Source organism: Oreochromis niloticus, linkage group LG3, assembly GCF_001858045.2.
Source record: "Oreochromis niloticus isolate F11D_XX linkage group LG3, O_niloticus_UMD_NMBU, whole genome shotgun sequence".
In the NCBI taxonomy this organism is placed as follows: Eukaryota; Metazoa; Chordata; class Actinopteri; order Cichliformes; family Cichlidae; genus Oreochromis; species Oreochromis niloticus.
Window position 1 is genome coordinate 25420316 of NC_031967.2, and position 20612 is coordinate 25440927.

At 39.6% G+C, this 20612-nt stretch overlaps 2 protein-coding genes and 1 long non-coding RNA gene across 5 annotated transcripts in view; all 3 read left to right on the top strand.

Moving 5' to 3' along the window:
• LOC109194483 (titin) overlaps nucleotides 1-20612 on the top strand; it is a 722900-nt gene that overhangs the window by 216438 nt on the left and 485850 nt on the right. The window lies entirely within an intron of this gene.
• Nucleotides 1-20612, top strand: part of LOC102081169 (uncharacterized) — a 151558-nt gene that overhangs the window by 118846 nt on the left and 12100 nt on the right. The gene's annotated exons all lie outside the window — the stretch shown is intronic.
• On the top strand, nucleotides 10271-11811 carry LOC112846240 (uncharacterized). Its single transcript, XR_003219116.1, has 2 exons — nucleotides 10271-10476; nucleotides 11768-11811. It is a non-coding gene; the product is annotated as an uncharacterized LOC112846240 (long non-coding RNA).

Consider the following 20612-nt stretch of genomic DNA (forward strand, 5'->3'; position numbering starts at 1 on the left):
TTTTCCTGATTGTTGATTTGTGATTTGCTCATTTAGTCCTTCTGTGTTCAGCTTGTTTGCTACCTGATGTGTTACTACAATAATTTAAGTTATTTATTGCAAGTATTTATTATCAAAAATACATCAAGTCATTGTTTAAGGATGTTTTGTGTAGTACTTTAGTACAAAATATAATCACTGGGTTGTGTTTGGAGTTGGTTGCCAACAGAGGGAGTAATTTTTTATGACTTCATCTGCTTGGCTGGATGTTAAATATTTTAAGATAAAAGTTGAAGACATTGACTTCAGAGTCTATTATTTGCCATGGCATGTTGCAATAAATACATACAATAAAACTGTCTATAAAAAACAAAGTGTGATGAGCCTTAAAAGTGAAAGACGATGAATTATTTCTTCTGAGCAGCCTTCAGTGCTGTTGTCACTTGGTGGAAATAATTTTAGTATCACACTCTGTGTTAGTTAGTACACTTATGTAGCATATGTATTTTGCTTGTATGCTTTTATTTTGAAAAGTATTTTTGTTACTTCCTAACGTCATCCTCCCAACGAAGGCAGTGAGGTAAACTTAAACTTCGAGCAAAGAGGACATAAAGGAAGCCGTGGCAGGAGGCCGTGGAGCTGTTTCTTTGGAACCAGTGTCAGACCTGGAGGAGGAGCCAGACCCAGTAACAGGTGATTTACAACTGATAGACGACAGAGTATATCTTTATTGTGATTTATTTTAAGGCCGTTGTCACCATATGCAGAGTACACTCTTGCACTGCTAGTTTGCTCTGTGTGATTTTATCTTTAATTGCCTGGCTTGTTTTTATTGTTTTATTTGGGAAGAGTTCATCTTTTAGTTGGCTTTAAAATACAGGATTTTACTGTAAATAAATAGAATTTTATTAACTACTGCTCTGTATGCCTTTACTGTCGTCCCTTTAAGCTGCTCTAGTCTTTGTATCTCTTTTTACACCCACATGTGTCTAAATGACTGTTGGTGGTTACTTTCTATCCTCCCAGAGGCTTTTTTTTATCCACTGAAAGGCCTCGTGGTTTGTGACCACCTAGAAAAGAGGAAATGCAGCCTGTGGTTTCAGCCTGAAGTCTTCTGTGTTACAGATGTGCTGTTTTATGTTATCAGCTCATAGCAGAGAATTAACAGGGAATTCAAAGGTCATAGTGGGAATTTCACTTTGTTCTCTGTGTGCAGACACATCTTTATATGTGCTCCCTGTACCTGAATAACAGTAATAATTATCATTGGTACATTTTAGTATGATGACAGTGTGTGACAACAGATTAAAAATGGTGTCACTGCAGTGATGACACAAGCTAAACTACAGGAAAAAACCTGACATGCTGTGAAACCATGAAAATAAATTTCTCACACTGCCTTCATACAGCTGCCTTCAACTGTCACCACAAAACAGGCTTTTCAAAACGTTTGCACTTGGTTTTTGGTATTTTTAAGTTCCACATCTTAAAGTATCACATCTACCCTGTGAATGTTAATAGGTGCTGTTAATAAGTTCACTACATCACCGACCTCACTCCTATTAATGGAGCCCACTCATCCCCAGACTGAATCCTCTATGGAAGGCTTTTCAATCAGATCTTTGAAGTATTCCTTCTACTGCTTACAATATCCTCAGTTGACATCAGCAGTGCTCCAGATGCACTATAAACTTTTTACTCTCCTACCACACCTGAGTTTTAGTTTCAGCTGCTGCCAGGGTTGCACTGTGCTTGGCCTGCCTGTACCTGTCAGCCTCCTCCGAGGTCCCACAAGCTAATAAATCCTGAGAGTTTGACATCTTTAACTTGATGGCTGTCTTTACCTCTTAAGTCTAACATCTGGAATACCACCACGACAGGCGCCAACAACCTTGCAGCAGCAGCTCTGTGCAGCTGCCTCACTAATGGAGAAGAAGAACATGATGCAGTCAGGTCCCCAGCCTCCTTCAGAATCCTGATCCAACTCACCACCAGGTGGCGATCATCTCAGCTTCTTGAACATAGGGCTGCAGATCTGATCATATGATTACAAAAGTGATCAACCTTCGATCTAGGGTGACATGCGCTCCTCAGGTTCAAAGTTGGTGTTCATTATGGTCAAACTGTGATTAGCACATTAGTCTAATAACAAAACATCACACAGGTTCAGCTGATGCTGATGCAGAAGGTGAGATGATTCTCACATTATGAACATGTGGCAAAAAGCAAAAACTGGTCTGGTGCTGATTTTTGCTGGCAGCTGTTTCACCTGTTTAGCTCTGGGGCAGTGATGCATCAGCTTAAATGTATTCTTGAAGTTAACCCACCATGTGTCATTACACAAGGGAGGCACTTAAAGCTTCTGTCGAGCGAGGTGGACCAGAGAATAGGGCTGTATCTACACCTGACTTGCTTCCAGGCATTTCTCACAGTGAACTAGCAACCAAAAAACTGGCTTCCTCATCTAAGTACTTAAAAAAAAACAAAAAACCCCAATATTTATTTATTTATTTTTGGTTTGCTTTATTTTCTTTCTGATACAGCTTACTGTGGTTGTGCCAAGCAGATTTCATCACAAGGTTTTGAAGACATCCCACAATCAGAGCATTTGGGGGTTCATAAGGCTTACAATTGTGTCAGTCTTTACATTCCAGGATTTCATGGCTCTTTGAAACAGGGAAATGTGTAAAAAAAATAAACGTTTCTGTTCCACCTGTGCTGATGGCAGAGACTGCAGAAATTCAGTCATCTGCTGCTCTGTGAGTTCCACCTGTTGACATCCATTTGGAAAATCTGCCACTGATCAGTATCCATTGCTGCCAACTAAGTAGAGGTTTATGTGGTTCCTGGGCTTGGTTGGGTTCTGTCATCATGAAGTTCATTAAAAAAATGTTTCGTGAATATTTGCATATTTGCTCTGATTGAACTTTTGAAGGCTAGACTAGTGTGAAGTTTGTCTCATTTTAAGCTTTAGATGATAAAACTTTCCTGTTCTATTCTGTTTTCTCTTCTGGTCCTAGAAGCACAACATTTGAAAGTGGAATCAGCTCTGTTTCACCAAACTTGTGATACTTGTATTTTCAAACTGCATTTCAGCCCACCTGTGTTACCTTCATAGCCCACCAGGGGGCCCTGGCCCACACTTTGGGAATTACTGGAGCTGACAAGGTGGTAACTCAGAATAGTTTATTTGTAAAACATGTATGAAGATAACATGTTTGTCAGCATCAGTGGTGTGAAGCATGTGTGGCAAAGCTAAAAGAGATTCTGTGTTTGTTTCGATACAATGTGATGGTAAAATAATGTTTGCCTGCTGGCTTTCACAGAGGTGTTATATCTGTCACTGTGAGTCATCACTGAGCTGCCGAGCTCTCTTTAGTAACACAATGATGACTTAACTATTTATTTCTTATGCTGCAGAACTAAAATGAGGAAGAACAATTTAAGCTAAATATGTGTGTTGCCTTCCAGAAAACATGTTTTATCTCTGACAGCTGGCAGCAGAGAGAGCAAGATGCAAAGTTTTAAAAACTCAGTTTTTTGTCTTTGCTGGTTGTTATTGATGAATTGTTATTGATTATCCACTTCCTCTTTTCTCACTCAGTTATTATGTTCAAAGCATCTTGCTAAATATGTAATATGAAACATATATGTATGTCATATATGTGTACATACGGGCCGCACGGTGGTTAGCACTGATGCCTCACAGCAAGAAGGTCCTGAGTTCAATTCCACCATCAGCCCTGGGCATTAAGGCATCTGGAAAGGGATCTCAAAACTAGATTGTAGGTGGCAGATGGTTGGTGTCATAAGCCATCCTCTCTGTTCAAAGATGGTCGTTCACAGTGGACATAGATGTCCTGTTTCAAACGATCTGTCTTGTCTGTACAAAATGTGAAGATTGGCATCGTTCATCTGACCTTGAAGTGCAGATGAAGAGCTGAGGCCAACATCATATTAAACCCTATGGTTTAAGAATGGGATATCACTCATGTTTATATGTGTGTAAAAGCAGACAAGTGACTACTTTTGGTATCAGAGGCTATGTCTACACTAACCCGGATAAGTTTGAAAACGGCGTTTTTGTCTAAAAACGATCCGCATCCACACTATCGTTTTTAAGCGTTTCCGAACAGTTGTTCATCCACACTGAAACAATCGAAAAGCTTACGTTCCTGTATTGCGCATGCGTGAAACATAAGACGATTTGACGTGCGTTATTTCTGTCTGCTGTTTATTTACTTTCTAGCTCTTTGAAACGTTGTGTCAAAATGTCGAGGAAAAGCACCGAGTTTTTAAAATGGACTGACAATGAGGTGGAGTTGTTGCTGCGAATAACACAAAAGTACAAAGTTGCAAAAGCGAGTGAGAATTAAAGAATTTGAAGAAAAGCTATCTGGAGCATGTACAAACTGATATTAATCTTTAATAGGGCTGTCAAAACTGAGAGCAAACAAAACAACTGCTGTATAATGCCCTCCGCTAGCTTAGTTTAATCGGTCACATGACTGCATTATATGACTAAAACGCGTCATCGTTTTAAAAAGTCTCAGTTTACGCAGTCCACACAGCGCCGCGAAAACGGCGTTTTCAAATGTGTCCGCTTTGGGGAGCGTTTTCAAAAAGCTGCGTTTTCCTTGACCGTCTCAGTGTGGACGGAAGGCCAAAAGTGAGAGAAAAAGATGGTTTTTAAACGAAAACGTATCAGGCCATGTCCACACTAATACGTTTTGGTTTGAAAATGCATCTTTTTCCCTCCGTTTTGGTGTTCCATCCACAATGAGATGGTCAAGGAAAACGGAGCTTTTTGAAAACGCTCTCCAAAGCGGATACATTTGAAAATGTCGTTTTCGCGGCGCAGTGTGATAGCTTTTGTTTAAATTCTTTAATTCTCACTCGCTTTTGCAACTTTGTACTTTTGTGTTACTCGCAGCAACAGCTCCACCTCATTGTTAGCCCATTTAAAAAACTCTGTGCTTTTCCTCGATATTTTGCCACGACGTTTCAAAGAGCCGGAAAGTAAATAAGCGGCTGACAGAAATGAGGCGGGTCGAAATGTCTTGCTTTTCACGCATGCGCAGTACTGGAACGTAAGCGTTTTCAGCCGATTCCATGTGGATGAACAATTCTGTGAAAACGACTGAAAACAATAGTGTGGACGCGGAGCGTTTTCAGACGTATACGCCGTTTTCAAATTCATCCGGGCTACTGTGGACGTAGCCTTGGGCTACGTTCACACTGCAGGTCTTAATGCTCAATTCCGATTTTTTGATCAAATCTGATTTTTTTGTCTGCTTGTTCACACTACACATAAAATGCGACATCAAACGCTCTCTAGTGTGAACGCTCAAAGCGGCCCGCATGCGCAAAAGAAGATGTCACACACAACTCGGTCTGTTTAGACCCAGAGCAAACAATATTGTTTGACTGATTGCCCTTAATATAAAGACTTCGGACTTTATGTTTCCAAATTTTTGCTTTAAGTTATTTTGTTATTTACATAATAATGCAAATAACCTAATAATGATCCTTTTTGCTGTTTTAGAGGAGCGGTGCTTCAAAGGATAGTTGCAGATTTCTGTCAGAATCTGCAGAAAATACAGTAAAAATAAAATGTTCACATTTCTCCAACGTGGTCTTCCTAACAGTTTCACCGGATGGCAAGAAATCGTTCGCGATGTCCTATCGGGCGCTTCTCCGGCGCTGATAATTGGCGTCTGTCTTGTGTCAGTGATGTAAAAGACGGATTTAATGCGACTTGACCGTTCAAACAGCAGTCGCTTTCTAAAACATCGGATATGTATCGGATTCAGTACCACATACGAAAGTGACCCAGATCGGATTTGAAAATATCGGATTTGTGCCGTTCACACTGTCATACCATGATCGGATATGGGTCGCATAGGGTCAGAAAAATCGGATTTGATGTGCTTTCGCCTGCAGTGTGGACGTAGCCTTAGTGTGGACATGGCCAAAGTGAATTCATTGTCTGCTCACACATTAGCTCTAGTGAGTATGTGGCAGCTAGCACACCTCTTTATGTGTAAACGGGGAACAGGAAATTCAGTCTAAGAAAACTGTTTAACACAATAAAGCAATGCATGGTTGTTGCTGTGCTTTGTAAAACTGCTCAGTGTGCATCATTCACTCAAGTTACTGTTGCTACAGGACCTAAAACCAAAGTTAAACGTCAACTTTAAAAATAAATAAACTTTAATGAATGTAACAGTGCTGGAGCCATTAGGATGTCTGTAGCTGAGGAGGCAGAGCGGCTAGAATCTTCTAATTATCAGAAGGGTTGTGGTTCAGTTCCTTCAAGTCAGAACAACTTTGGGTTTAGTAACAGATCAGGTTTGAATACAAAACAAAAATGGAACAACACAAGAAACAAGCTAATCTGTTCTGAATATACAGGAACTGCTGCAGTCGAAGCTACAACTGCTGTTTGAGCTTAGTGTGAAAAGGAAGGAAGCACAAAGAGTCAGAAGAAGAAGTCACACTCTTATTTATATAAATAACAGCATCTCTTTCTTCTGCTTAATTTTTAGTACAAAGTAAAACAGTTAAAGCAGCAGAGCTGGATGTGAGGATGAGGCGCTCTTTGCTCTGTATGCTGGAGTTATTCTGTAAGTACATCACTGACTTTCTCTGTTTGCATGTTACTGATTAAAGAAACTATTTAAATATCATGAGGAGGTGAAAAGGTTTGTCTAAGAATGTGATTGGTGCTGACTTGGCTCATTTTAACATTGTGTGGGATACGCTGCTGTTTTACATTTAAAGTTTATAGTTTATGAGCTCAGAAAATGATTTGAGGATCAACATGAACTGAAAATTCACCTTTTTTAATGAGTTTGATGATGTTTCAATCTTGATTTTAGGGCTCAGTACACTCTACTATGGTGATGCTGAAGGTAAGATTTTGCTTTTTTTTTCTTTTCTTCCTGTTTATAAAATCTGAACAGTATCGATCTGTATCTGTCATGATCCTGGATTTTGGACCAAGCGTTTTCAGTTTTGGACTCTCAGCATCTGTTTGATATTCTCTGTTTCACTTGGTTTGTTGTAGTTTTTCAGTTTTTAGTTTTTCTAATATTAAACTTTTTCTTAGATTATGTTTTCATTCTTATTCTGTGTGTATAGTTATCATTTTTATTTATTATTCACGGTTGTTTCCCATCCTCCTGTGTTCACTGAGTCTAGTCTGTGTTTCTGTTAGATCTCCTGTGCTTAGTCAGACTTGTCTTTATGTTTGTTTAGCTTTTGTCTGGGTCAAGTTTGTGTCTTAGTCTCTGCTTCAGTGTTTATGCTTCCTGTCTTATTTTGACAGTCCCTTGTCCTGTGTCCTTGTTTTCAGGTGTTTCTTCCCTCTGTCTTGTCTCCCCGATTTAGTTCCCTGATTACTACATGTTAGAGCCAATCTATAGAGAAATATTTTTGATACTGTTTCAGTTATTATGTTACATGTTTGATTTTGTATAATATGTTGTTAGAGAATATATGCTGCGTGTTTAATGTGTCGGGTAAGAAAACATTACAGCGCATGTGTGGTAGCAGGTTAGAATGAGCCAGGACGGCAATGGAAATGTGCGCTGAAGCAGCAAATCGTTTTTTGACTGTGACATCGTTTGTTTGTATGTACGAGTCAGAAATAAATCTGGACAGCTCACATTAAGAAGTGGAAGAATTCTTTTTTCAAAGCTTGGGACAGAAATTCGCCACTACACTACATGTGTGTACTTCAGCCTTTGTCGTGAGCTTCCTCATAGTTGTTTTCCCTGTTTGTTCTTTATTTCTTGGTTAGAATCTGAGTTTTTTTGCACTCAGCCCTCTCTGGGTTTTCTGTTTTTATGTGAAGTTTCATCAGTAAAGCTGTTTTGAGTTTAGTTCTGCTTCCACATCCTGCATATTGGGTCCTAACGTGCCTGCTGCACAGCAACCCATGGCAGTATCACTCTAAATTAAACTTCACGTTTATATTTTTGTCATGGCCGAACCAAAACTTAGACACAGAACACACACAAGAGCTTACAAAATGATCAGGAGTTTATTTCCACAGATACGAGTAGCTGAGACAAACAGGTGACTGTGATAAATGTGGGTGCTGATTATCCACGGGTGGAGAGCCTCCAGCTCTCTCAGAGTCTTTCTGATGTGAGGGAAGTAAAGAACAGGTTGAGTTAGAATAGATTTGGGTTACAGGCAGGACGCAGGAGCGAGAGCTGAGGCGAGTGAGTGTGGTCGAGTGGTCAGCAACACAAGGATATAGGGCTGTTCGATATAACGATATATATCGGATGACGATATGAAAACGTCTATCATTGCATATTACGCTATTGTTTGTTTCGTGGTGTCGCAAAATAAACTGTTTACGGCAATATTTTTTCATTGTTTTGATGGTCACTGTAGAATTTCTCTCTTTCTCTTATATTTATTATAACCACACTACGGACGGGCAAGCGACTGTTTTTATGCGTTGACGTTCGCAACAACGATGGTTAAACCATTGCGTGGTTCTGTCGTCCGCTTGTTTATTTTCCACATAAACCTTTCACAATAAAGCTCAAGATCCTGTTGAGATTTTTCAAAATAAACTGAATCACGTGAAATAGTATGCAGAGTGTTTACAAACGAGAAGCTAAAAAGAGCCATCAGGTGCTAAAAATATCGAGCTTAGAACAGGTTTTTCCCCGCAGAAATGGATAGAAATGGCTGTTATTCTTAAACAATTTATAGATTTTTTTTGGTAAAACTCATTGACTGAAAACTGAAAGTCTGCACTTCAGTCACATTATTTGATTTACAATCGACTGTGGTGGTGAACAGATGCAGAACTACAAATCTGGTAAAACATTATGGCCTTTTTAAAATTCTCATTAAACCTGCAGTGACAATAGTTCTCTTGTTCTGGGGGGATTTGTTTTTTTGTATTTCTAACTTACAGACCATGACAAGGCTACACTGACAGCAGACAGCACAACCATACCAGCAGGGGGCAGTGTGACACTGACCTGTGATGTGAAGGAATCTGCTGACTTGGAATATGAGTGGTTCAGACAAACCTCATCTGAAGAAAAGTCCATAAAAACTGATGAATCAGGCAGAGCGATCTCTGTGTCTGAAGGAGGCACGTACATCTGCAGAGGATGGAGAAGAGACACAAATTCATCCCAAACAGAAAGTGATCCAGTCATCATTCATCAAACTGGTGAGTTCTGAAATATAATCACATTTACTTTGGAGGACATCTCTATTGAGACCAACCATTTTAAATACTAATATGGAAGCACAGATTCAATTCCCTCCAAAGTGTCCATAGAAATGTGATGTACCTGTATGACTGAAAAAGCCATAAAATAAATTTCCCCTTTTTTCTTCATTCTCATTTGTTGTAAGTCCAACTTACAGTACATGATAAGGCCACTCTGACAGCAGACAGCACAACCATACCAGCAGGGGGCAGTGTGACACTGACCTGTGTTGTGAAGGAATCTGCTGACTTAGAATATGAGTGGTTCAGACAAACCTCATCTGAAGAAAAGTCCATAAAAACTCATGAATCAGGCAGAGTGATCTCTGTGTCTGAAGGAGGCACGTACATCTGCAGAGGATGGAGAAGAGACACAAATTCATCCCAAACAGAAAGTGATCGAGTCATCATTCAGCAAACTGGTGAGTTCTGAAATATAATCACATTTACTTTGGAGGACATCTCTATTGAGACCAACCATTTTAAATACTAATATGGAAGCACAGATTCAATTCCCTCCAAAGTGTCCATAGAGATGTGATGTACCTGTATGACTGAAAAAGCCATAAAATAAATTTCCCCTTTTTTCTTCATTCTCATTTGTTGTAAGTCCAACTTACAGTACATGATAAGGCCACTCTGACAGCAGACAGCACAACCATACCAGCAGGGGGCAGTGTGACACTGACCTGTGATGTGAAGGAATCTGCTGACTTAAAATATGAGTGGTTCAGACAAACCTCATCTGAAGAAAAGTCCATAACAACTGTTGAATCAGGCAGAGTGATCTCAGTGTCTGAAGGAGGAAATTACACCTGTAGAGCTGAAGGGAAAAATATCATCATTACAGAAAGTGACTCAGTCACAGTTCAGGAAACTGGTGAGATTGAACATTTCACTTGAAATAAAAAAAATGTCTGTTATTATTATTGTTATCCATCTTATTATTGTTATTATTATATATTATTATATATATATAGTTCGTAACAGGATCACAGTGAAACTGCAGCACAGCTGGTCTCAGATATTCACTGGTGAGACAATCACTCTCAGATGTGAGATTCAGGGAGGTGAAGGAAAGGTGTGGAAATATGAATGGACAGCACCCAACACAAACAGCCCTCCAACATCCAGTGAATACAGGATCAGCAGAGTTTCAGTGTCCCACAGTGGAGACTACAGATGTCGGGGTAGCAGTGACTATCTCTTAACAGGATGCAGTGATGCCTTCAGACTGACAGTTTCATGTGAGTTTATCTACAATTCAAACTGAAGTTTCCTGTTTTCATTTACACGTCTGTTTAAACAGGACATCAGGAAACAATTATCTTCCCACCAACAGTTAAGACCCTCTAAAAACTCTAACAATGATCCAGCTGTTTCCAGGCAGCTTACTATTTTATATTTGGTGTTTTTGGCCATTGTTTGTTGTTGTTGTTGTTTATTAAAATTTTTGTAAAATCAGTAACCTGAAAGTTGCAAGACCCTTTACCCTTTGTTTTATTAAAGCTATCAAGCCACATTTCACAGTGAGTAGGTGGCGCAAAGAAAAAAGATCATTCAGGTTCATATTTTTATGAAAGAAATTGTTTTGTTTTTTCAGTTTTTTGACTAGACTTTTGGAAAATAAATTTGTTGACATTTTTTACAACACTGAGACTTTGTATTTTGAGAGTTGAACAGAGTTGTTATGAAACGGCAAATAACTGAGCACACAATAAAAAAGATCATTCATGTAAACTAAGGTTGGGCGAGTATTTATCGACCATCGACGACAGGCTGAGGCTTTCACTGGTCGTTTTTACAAGAGCGATTTATTTATCTGCCCATGAGTAAGTTTGCTAATAATGTTGGTTAAAGCTAAGAGAAGCAGTCAAGGGGAAAAAAAATAATAGGGCTGTTTTAACTGCATCTTCTTCCAGCTGCAAGCAAATGCACTCCCGTCAGAGTGCGCCCAAATGCAGCAGGAACTTTGTATTTTTTTGGCAACTAGTTCCTCCATGTTTAGACTTCTTCTGTGTTCTAAATTTACAAATCAGTCCGTGCATCATTAATTTCTCGGCCCATCAAAAAGTCACCTGGGTGAATATATCGCCTATTGTTATTTAATGGATTGATGAATGTTGGTTGTAAAAATTTTACATATCACTCAACCCAAATGTAAACGTTAAAATATTAAGTCACAAATAGTCTTACATTCAAAGCCGTTTTGCAGTTACTCGGCTGTTATTTGCTAAATATCAAAACATCATAGAGTTTTATACATTTATGAATTTATTTACTTGTATTTGTTTTTATATTTTCATTTATTGCAGCTCATATTGTCACCAGGATGTAATTAATGTGATTACCATTAACACTTTATTACACTCACTGAATCCTTTGAAGTTCAAAGTTCAGATGTGATTTATGGGGTTACTGCTCTTTGGTGCAAATAGCTGGAAGTTTAGTTAATCTGTGAACAGTGTTTATTTATTTATATTATTATTACTATTCCTGAATGGACAATCTGTTCTACTTTTCCTGTAACTTCAACAGCAGGTAAACCCAGAGCCACACTGAGACCACGAAGTTCAATCATACCAGCAGGGGGCAGTGTGACACTGAGCTGCTCTGTGGAGGGCTCTGCTGGCTGGAAGTTTGACTGGTTCAGACGTGATTCAGTCTCTTCTAAAGCTCAGCTCATGAGAGGAAATGAAGCAAACAGAGTTATTAGTGTCTCACAAGGAGGTCTGTACCACTGCAGGGGAGGGAGAGGAGATCCAGTTTACTACACAGAGGACAGTGCTCCAGTTATGATTGGTGAGTGTTAAGTTTTGTTCTGAAATGAAACAAATTCATAATTAATGTAAAAGTAGTACCTGATAAAAATTAAAGTTTTGTTTCCTGATATTCTTTTATTATCTATTTTTATTTGTTTGTTGGGGAACAGTTCAGGCTGTTGTGAAAGTGCAGCAGAGTTGGTCTCAAATGTTCACTGATGAGACAATAACCTTAAAATGTGAAATAAAGGAAGGTGAAAACAGGGAGATGAAATATGAATGGAAGTTACCTCGCAGAAACACCCCCAACACAAACAGCCCTCCAACATCCAGTGAATACAGGATCAGCAGAGTTTCAGTGTCCCACAGTGGAGACTACAGATGTCGGGGTAGCAGTGACTATCTCTTAACAGGATGGAGTGATGCCTTCAGACTGACAGTTTCATGTAAGTTGGACCATGATTCATGCTGACATTTCATGTTTTCATGTTTACATCTGTCTTAACAGGAAAACTGTTACTGTAAACTGAAAGCGAGAGTTCAAGAACCGATAAGTGGGATCGATAAGCAGGCAGAGACTAATGATTCCCAGGACTTAAACTACTGGGAACCAGTTCTCTACTCCCATCCCTGCATGCAGGATTACTAATTACTGTTTGTGTTTGTAGATAAATTAATCAGTGTTTAAAGTGTGATCAGTACTGTAACAAGTTTATTCTTGATTATGTTTTTGTGTTTTCTTATTTTGTTTCTTCAACAGCAAGTAAACCCAGAGCCAAACTGACAGCACAACGTTCAATCATACCAGCAGGGGGCAGTGTGACACTGAGCTGCTCTGTGGAGGGCTCTGCTGGCTGGAAGTTTGACTGGTTCAGAGGTGATTCAAAGTTTTCTGGAGCTCAGAAAATAGGAGCTGGAACATCAGAGCACACTATCAGTATTTCAGAAGGAGGCATCTATTACTGCAGAGGAGGGAGAGGAGATCCAGTTTTCTCCACAGAGGACAGTGCTCCAGTTACAATTCAGAAACGAGGTGAGGGTTAAGTTTTGTTGTGAGATTAAACACAAATTTATGAATAAAATCAACATAACATTTGATAACCGTCAAGTGTTTGTTTTTATGTCTGTGTCTTTCTCCACATTGTGTATGTTTGTTGAACAGTTTTGGCTGCTGTGAAACTGCAGCACAGCTGGTCTCAGATATTCACTGGTGAGACAATCACTCTCAGATGTGAGATTCAGGGAGGTGGAGGAAAAGTGTGGAAATATGAATGGACAGCACCCAACACAAACAGCCCTCCAACATCCAGTGAATACAGGATCAGCAGAGTTTCAGTGTCCCGCAGTGGAGGCTACAAATGTCGGGGTAGCAGTGACTATCTCTTAACAGGATGGAGTGATGCCTTCAGACTGACAGTTTCATGTAAGTTGGTCCATGATTCATGCTGACATTTAATGTTTTCATGTTTATATCCATCTGCTGCTCTTTGGTGTTCATACAAAACTGAACTAGTATTTGAAGTGTGATTATTCAGTTTGTTATTGTTATATTCTTTGAAGTAAATGATAATATAATGTAATTTTTCTTGTAACTTCAACAGCAAGTAAACCCAGAGCCACACTGACAGCACACAGTTCAGTCATACCAGCAGGGGGCAGTGTGACACTGAGCTGCTCTGTGGAGGGCTCTGCTGGCTGGAAGTTTGACTGGTTCAGACGTGATTCAGTCTCTTCTAATGCTCAGCTCATGAGAGGAAATGAAGCAAACAGCGTTATTAGTGTCTCACAAGGAGGTCTGTACCACTGCAGAGGAGGGAGAGGAGATCCAGTTTTCTACACAGAGGACAGCAGTGACGTCACAGTTATGGAAACTGGTGAGTTTAAACATTTAAATTAGAGTGAAAAGTCAAGTCTAAAGTTTAAAACTCAAGCACATTATGAGAAGTTCAGTCTTTTTCTTCCTCTTAATATAATCAGATTTGCAGATTTCTAATATAAAGTAATTATTTTTAAAATAAAATACTTAGTTTTACTTATTTTCTTGTTACTGAAAACCATTAAATCATGTGTTCTGCAGAGTAATCAGTGGGCTAATGATGTCTAAAGTTGTTGATCTGAACAGGAAAGCTTATATAACTGTCATGGCTGCGACGGCAGTCGTGTTGAGGTGTGAGAGAAAGGACCCAAGTGCAAGCCCTGACAAACGATTTGTTGCGAATGAGCTTTATTTACTGTCGTGAGATATAAACAGAACCAGGAAAGGAAAAAAATTCAGAAATACCTAAACTGGGAAAAACTAAAAATGATACAAAGTAACAAAAACCTAGGACCAGAAACCCAGAACATGACACATTGGCTGTATCCCAATTCAGGTTCTGCAGCCTTAAAGTACGCAGCCTCAACGGTCCTCAAGGGCCGCGTACTCAAAGACCGCTAAGGCCAGAAGTGCGAGGCTTGTAGGCTTGTGAAATGGGACGGTCTAGCCTCTGTCGCGCTGCCCAGGTTGCCTAGCAACTACTAACAGCTGGAAACGTTTCATACAGCTTTGTTTGACAGAAATGAAGGAGAACATATTTTGTTCATTTGTTTCTACATGAGCTTTGTGTGATTTAATAAGTATCTGAGGCCGAGACCACAGGACTGTAAAACATGATAGTTGGGCTTCATTTCTGTACTGAACAGTCATTTAAGATTAGCTAGTAAATAACAATTAGCTAATGTTGTTCATGAGACTAAAGTCATCTTACTTTGGTAATGTAACTATAATATGGTCAATATTATAGTTATTATATTAATCATTATTAGTTATTACAGCAGTGAGCTTGAACTCTGGGTCAAAGATTCAAGTTGCATTTATTTATATTTCCTATCACCTTAAATCTTCACTCAAAGACAAGTATCTTTGACAGTGTATATATAGATGTATTATATACAGTCAAGCCCATAATTATTCATACCCCTGCCAAATTTTCACTTGAAGTTACTTTTGTTCAACAAGCAAGTTCTTTTTTGAGCAGAAATGACACAGGTGTCTCCCCAAAGATAATAAGACGATGTACAAGAGGCATCATTGTGGAAAAAAATATTTCTCAGGTTTTATATATATTTTAGCAAAAAGTATCATGTCCAGAATTATTCATACCCTTCTCAATAATCAATAGAAAAAAGCCTTTATTGGCTATTACAGCAATCAAGCGCTTCCTATATTTGCAGACCAGCTTTTTGCATGTCTCCACAGGCATTTTTGCCCATTCATCTTTAGCAATGAGCTCCAAATCTTTCAGGTTGGAGGGTCTTCTTGCCATCACCCTGATCTTTAGCTCCCTCCACAGATTCTCAATTGGATTCAAGTCAGGACTCTGGCTAGGCCACTGCAAAACGTTAATGTTGTTGTCTGCTAACCATTTCTTCACCACTTTTGCTGTATGTTTTGGGTCATTGTCGTGTTGAAATGTCCACTGGTTCCCAAGGCCAAGTTTTTCTGCAGACTGCCTGATGTTGTCGTTGAGAATCTTCATGTATTGCTCTTTTTTCATGGTGCTGTTTACTGTGATTAGGTTCCCTGGTCCATTGGCTGAAAAACACCCCCAAAGCATTAGGTTCCCACCACCATGTTTGACAGTGGGGATGGTGTTCTTTGGGTTGAAGGCTTCTCCATTTTTATGCCAAATGAAGGCAACATAATTATGACCAAATAATTCAATTTTTGTTTCATCTGACCATAACACTGAAGACCAGAAATCTTCTTCTTTGTCCAGATGAGCATTTGCAAAGGCCAAACGAGCTTTTGTGTGCCTTATCTGGAGAAGTGGCGTTTTCCTTGGTCTGCATCCGTGGAACCCAGCAGTGTGCAGTGTCCGTTGGACTGTCTGCCTTGAGACATTGCCACCAGCAGAGCCCAGATTCACCAGAATGGCCTTGGTGGTGATCCTTGGATTCTTTTTCACCTCTCTCACTATCCTCCTGGCCAGCACAGGTGTCACTTTTGGCTTCCGACAACGTCCTCTGAGATTTTCCACAGTGCGGAACATCTTGTATTTTTTAATAATACTTTGCACTGTAGCCACTGGAACTTGAAAACATTTGGATATGGCCTTGTAGCCCATTCCTCACTTGTGAGCAGCCACAATGCACAGCTGCAGGTCCTCACTGAGTTCCTTTGTCTTAGCCATGACTGTCCACAAATCACCTGCAGAGAGCTGCTGTTTTTCACCTGTTGAGTTGATTAAAACAGCTATTCCCAATTAATCAGGGTAATTAGGATGCTTTAGAACAGCTCTGACTATTTGGAATGGTATGGAACTTTGGATTTTCCCAGAGACTGAAGGGTATGAATAATTCTGGACATGATACTTTTTGCTCAAATGTAAATAAAAGCTGAGAAATGTTTTTTTTTCCACAATGATGCGTCTTGTACATCATCTTATTATCTTTTGGGAGACGCCTGTGTCATTTCCAGTCAAAAAATAACTTGCTAGTTGAATAAAAGTAACTTTAAGTCAAAATTTGGCAGGGGTATGAATAATTATGGGCTTGACTGTATAAGAGACAAATATTGTTCTTTCAGTATGTTGACATTACTAAATTTGGCTCAATGCTTACATATATTTATAAAAAGGAAATGTACGAGCTGTGATAACTGTTTCTGATAGAATGAAGATCAGACTGATATATGAAATATTCCTTTATTGGGTGAGAAAATCAGACCATGTCATAACTGCTTTAAGTCACACAGAATAGATATCAGAGCCTTAAACAGGCTGACTTCTGCTAAATGGGTCAAACTGGGCAGAAAGTCTACAAACACATAACATCCTTATAGAATATGATGTAACACTATAGATCAACTTACCTCAGAATATATAAAGCATATAAACAATTACAGCAATATGATGCAACAAACACAGCAGTACTACTAATCCAAAATACTCAAAGCTTCATAGAACTGAAACAAACATTTATTTTTAGCTCCATTCTGCTGCTGATACATACTTTAGGTTTCTGAATATTAAACTTGTTGCTGCCTTTCATAGTGTGTAACTTGAAGGCCCTGAGTACTTTCTCCCACACTGAAAACACTGGAATGATCAAATTATTTGAACATTACCTAATAAGACTGATTCAGGACAGATAATTAGTTATTTTAAACTTTTCTAGCAGTCCTTCACAAACAGGGAACAGTCTGTCTATTCTCTCCATCTGTCAGCTGCTGCTGGCTCTTCCTCCTCCTCTTCCTCACACACTGCTGAGTTTGTCCTGGTGGATCATCAGGGGTGCAAAGCCTCACAGATGATGTGCAGCAGTGGGTCCCTCAGTCTGTCCTCACTCTGGACACTTGCAGTTGGCACACATGGAAATCAAATGTGTGATAAGCTGCAGGATTCAAACACAAGTGTAACTTATAAATACATGTTCATACTTTTATTCCACAATCAGAGAGAAAGAAAGAGAGACAGCCGTCGTCGCGTGGCGGTGACGTAATCGCACTCAAAATGCGTACTTCAAGCGTGTCGTCTCTTAATAGGGCTTTGGAGCGTGATGTCACGGAGGTGGGCGTGGAAAGGATTTTGGCCCGATCCGCCATTTTGGGGGTCTAGCGCAAGTGAAAAGGGAGCAAAGGCACACACAACAGCCATGTTTCGTATTTGCTGTGCGGTCGGCTGCAATGTTCGATCGCACGACCGGCAAGAGAATAAGCTTGAAAATGGTTTATCTTTTCATTCTTTCCCAACCTGGAAGCAACATGAGGCAGCTCGTGTATCGATGTTACCAAACGAAGGCGTCTAGCCTGGATAGCAGCTGTGAGACGAGCTGATATCCAGCTCTCTTCCATCTCCAAATATCTGTTGGTGCTCCCGACATTTTCATTCCGGTAAGTTCTAAATATGTTCATATCACTCTTTATAGCCTATTAGTTTTATTTTCGATGCGCTCTGAGGTCATAGCAAATTAGTACAAACATCCTACTGAGTGATTTTGCAGAACTACCTTCTATTTATAGAGTTGCTAATTATTTGGCATTATTGCAGGCAAACCAGCCTATGAAATGAATGAAACACATCGTGACTGGGTTCCAGCGCTACACAAGGGACCTGCTTCAAACATACCACCATGGCAATCAGATTATTTCTTCCATGTGAGGGTGAAGAGGTGACCCTTGTGGATAAGATGGTGAAGGTTTGCTGCGTTTGGGGAACAGTGTGGTAGTAAAACCAGGGAAAATGAAACTTGCTCCTGTTAAATATTCTTAAGTCTTGTGCTGTATAAATAGCGGTAAAAATTTTTTCAAAAGATACAGTAAATAATGTTAGTAGTGGGTGATTTTTATGTAAACATTTTGTCTTTTGTAAACTATAAATGACATGGATTCTACATTGTAACGGATGTGATGTTCTATAAAGTGGTTTTAATAATAAAAAAAAGAGGCAAAAATTAGTTTGTTTCTTTATTCAACTTTTGAACAGTGGTACTCAGTCAGTACATATTCAGTAAATGCAAATTATTTACATGGCAGTGCACTTCAGGTATAAATCTAGACCCCTATATAACACATTATGGCATTATAGCAGTGACAACTCCTCCACAGTAGCAGGTGGGATTTTTCTTTTTTGAGGACGGCTCCTTTTACCTTTCAATACGGATGGTCTGTTTATGTTTTGATCAAGAGCCTTTTTTTGGGCAGCTGAAGAGGGGAAGTCTATCTTATGGCCAACCACTGACTGTATCTTGGTCGCAAAACCCAGTATGCAGGTTCATCTGTAACAGTCCTTGTGCCACAGATCCGCACAGTTGCTTCTACATTAAACAGAAAAGCAGCGACATGGCTGCAGGTCTCTGCGACTCCGGCCATACAGGTGCAGTGGGTGGCTTCAACCTTCCCTGTGATGCTCACAGTGAACCATGGCTGCAATGCTGTTCATTCAGTCTTTGAGAGTGCAGCACCTGAAACACACACAGACAAAGTTCATTTAAAGACAAGAACTATGAGCCAAGGCCGACATAAATGTGTTTTATCTACTTTATCATAAATGTAACAAAGTGTTTAGAAAGTTAGCACATGTAATTTTTCATTTCTTTATGCATCCATCTATAAAACGCTGCATTTTATAGGGTAAATCTGCCTGTTCTCTGTCAGAAACCTGCCTGCAGAAAATGAACCTAAAGTATGTAATGCAAGGATGTAATCACTGTCAAGATGGAGAAAGCATAAAGTGACAATTATGAATCACTTAATATGATAAGGAGATTCTGCAGGTCATTAATCAATATATAAAATTAAAATAAAATGTATTTTTAGTGACACAAGATACAAATATTGAAGCAAGATGTATAATTAGAATTATTTATAATAAATATGAATAAATCATTGCAATTTCTTTAACCATAGAGAATAACTAAATCCTTCAGGACAATGTCACATCAATGCACTGAACTCACTATGTTATCCCTCTAACAGCCTCCACATGTTCTCACTGTAATTTCTCCCTCATGAATGAATTAATGCTGCACTAATCTGAATGTTCGGGGGAAAATCAAACGCATTTTACTCGCAGTACTCGAGCTGACTTACCTTTGTTTGAATGACGACTTGTAAGCGCTGACTCCACAGATAAGGTACGAAAATATGTCAGGCTACATCAATAGTGGTTGGTCTTCAGGGTTTCTACTCCACGGCCGTATTTCATACGGGTCCACATTTCCAATGCACGCTATTTCTGCAGGTACCGCCGCTTCGCCTCTGGACACAATCGGTCTCTATACAGTCCGTTCTCTTTTGAGCTGCTTTTAAGCATCTTGTAATCGTCGTTCCAACACAGTGTGTTTGTTTTGATTCGTAGACCCCGAAAATGGTGCTGCGCTCCCACAATGCATTGCGGCGTGACGTCAACTCCAAAGCCCTATTGGGACACAGCCGAAGTCTACACCGCCACATCCTTAAAATTCAGGGAAATGAAGGACGCATTTGAGGGCCGCATTTCGAGCAGCCTTCGAATTGGGACAGCCTTCGTCGCGTAGCTGTGACATAATCGGCCTTAAAATGCGGCCTTTAAGGCTGCAGAATTGGGATACAGCCAGAGTCTCCATTTCAACTTGGGTCGAAAGTGCGGACTTCAAACTATATACCAGTTTTTCAATTGTGTCGTTGGGCCACGTTAAACCAGAGTTATGATAAAAAAATACACGCGATGTTTTTTTCTGAACAAAACAGCGGTGTTTACAGCGGGAAGAATGGCAAAAACGGCGTTTTCTACAGACAGCGCTAGCAAACACTCTCCGCTTGCGAGTGAAAAAAAAAAGAAGAAAAAACACCCCTTCCCTATTGGTGTTAGAGTTTACCATGTCAGCCAATCAAAAAAATGATATGGCAACATGTGACACTTGGTTGTTTAGGGAGAAGGGGAAGTTTTAGGAGGGACACCCGCGACTGAAAGGGGATGAGTGAAAGAAAGAGAGAGAGAGCGTTTTCATATGTGAGACATTAGTGACGTTCAGTGTGTTTGGAGGCTATAGTTAGTGTGTTGTGTAGTTATTGTTTTGTATCGTGTGTCAGTTAGACTGCTGAATTTCATATTTGCTCCAAAAAAGCCATCAAAGGCAAATTCCAGTGTAAACACTGTTCC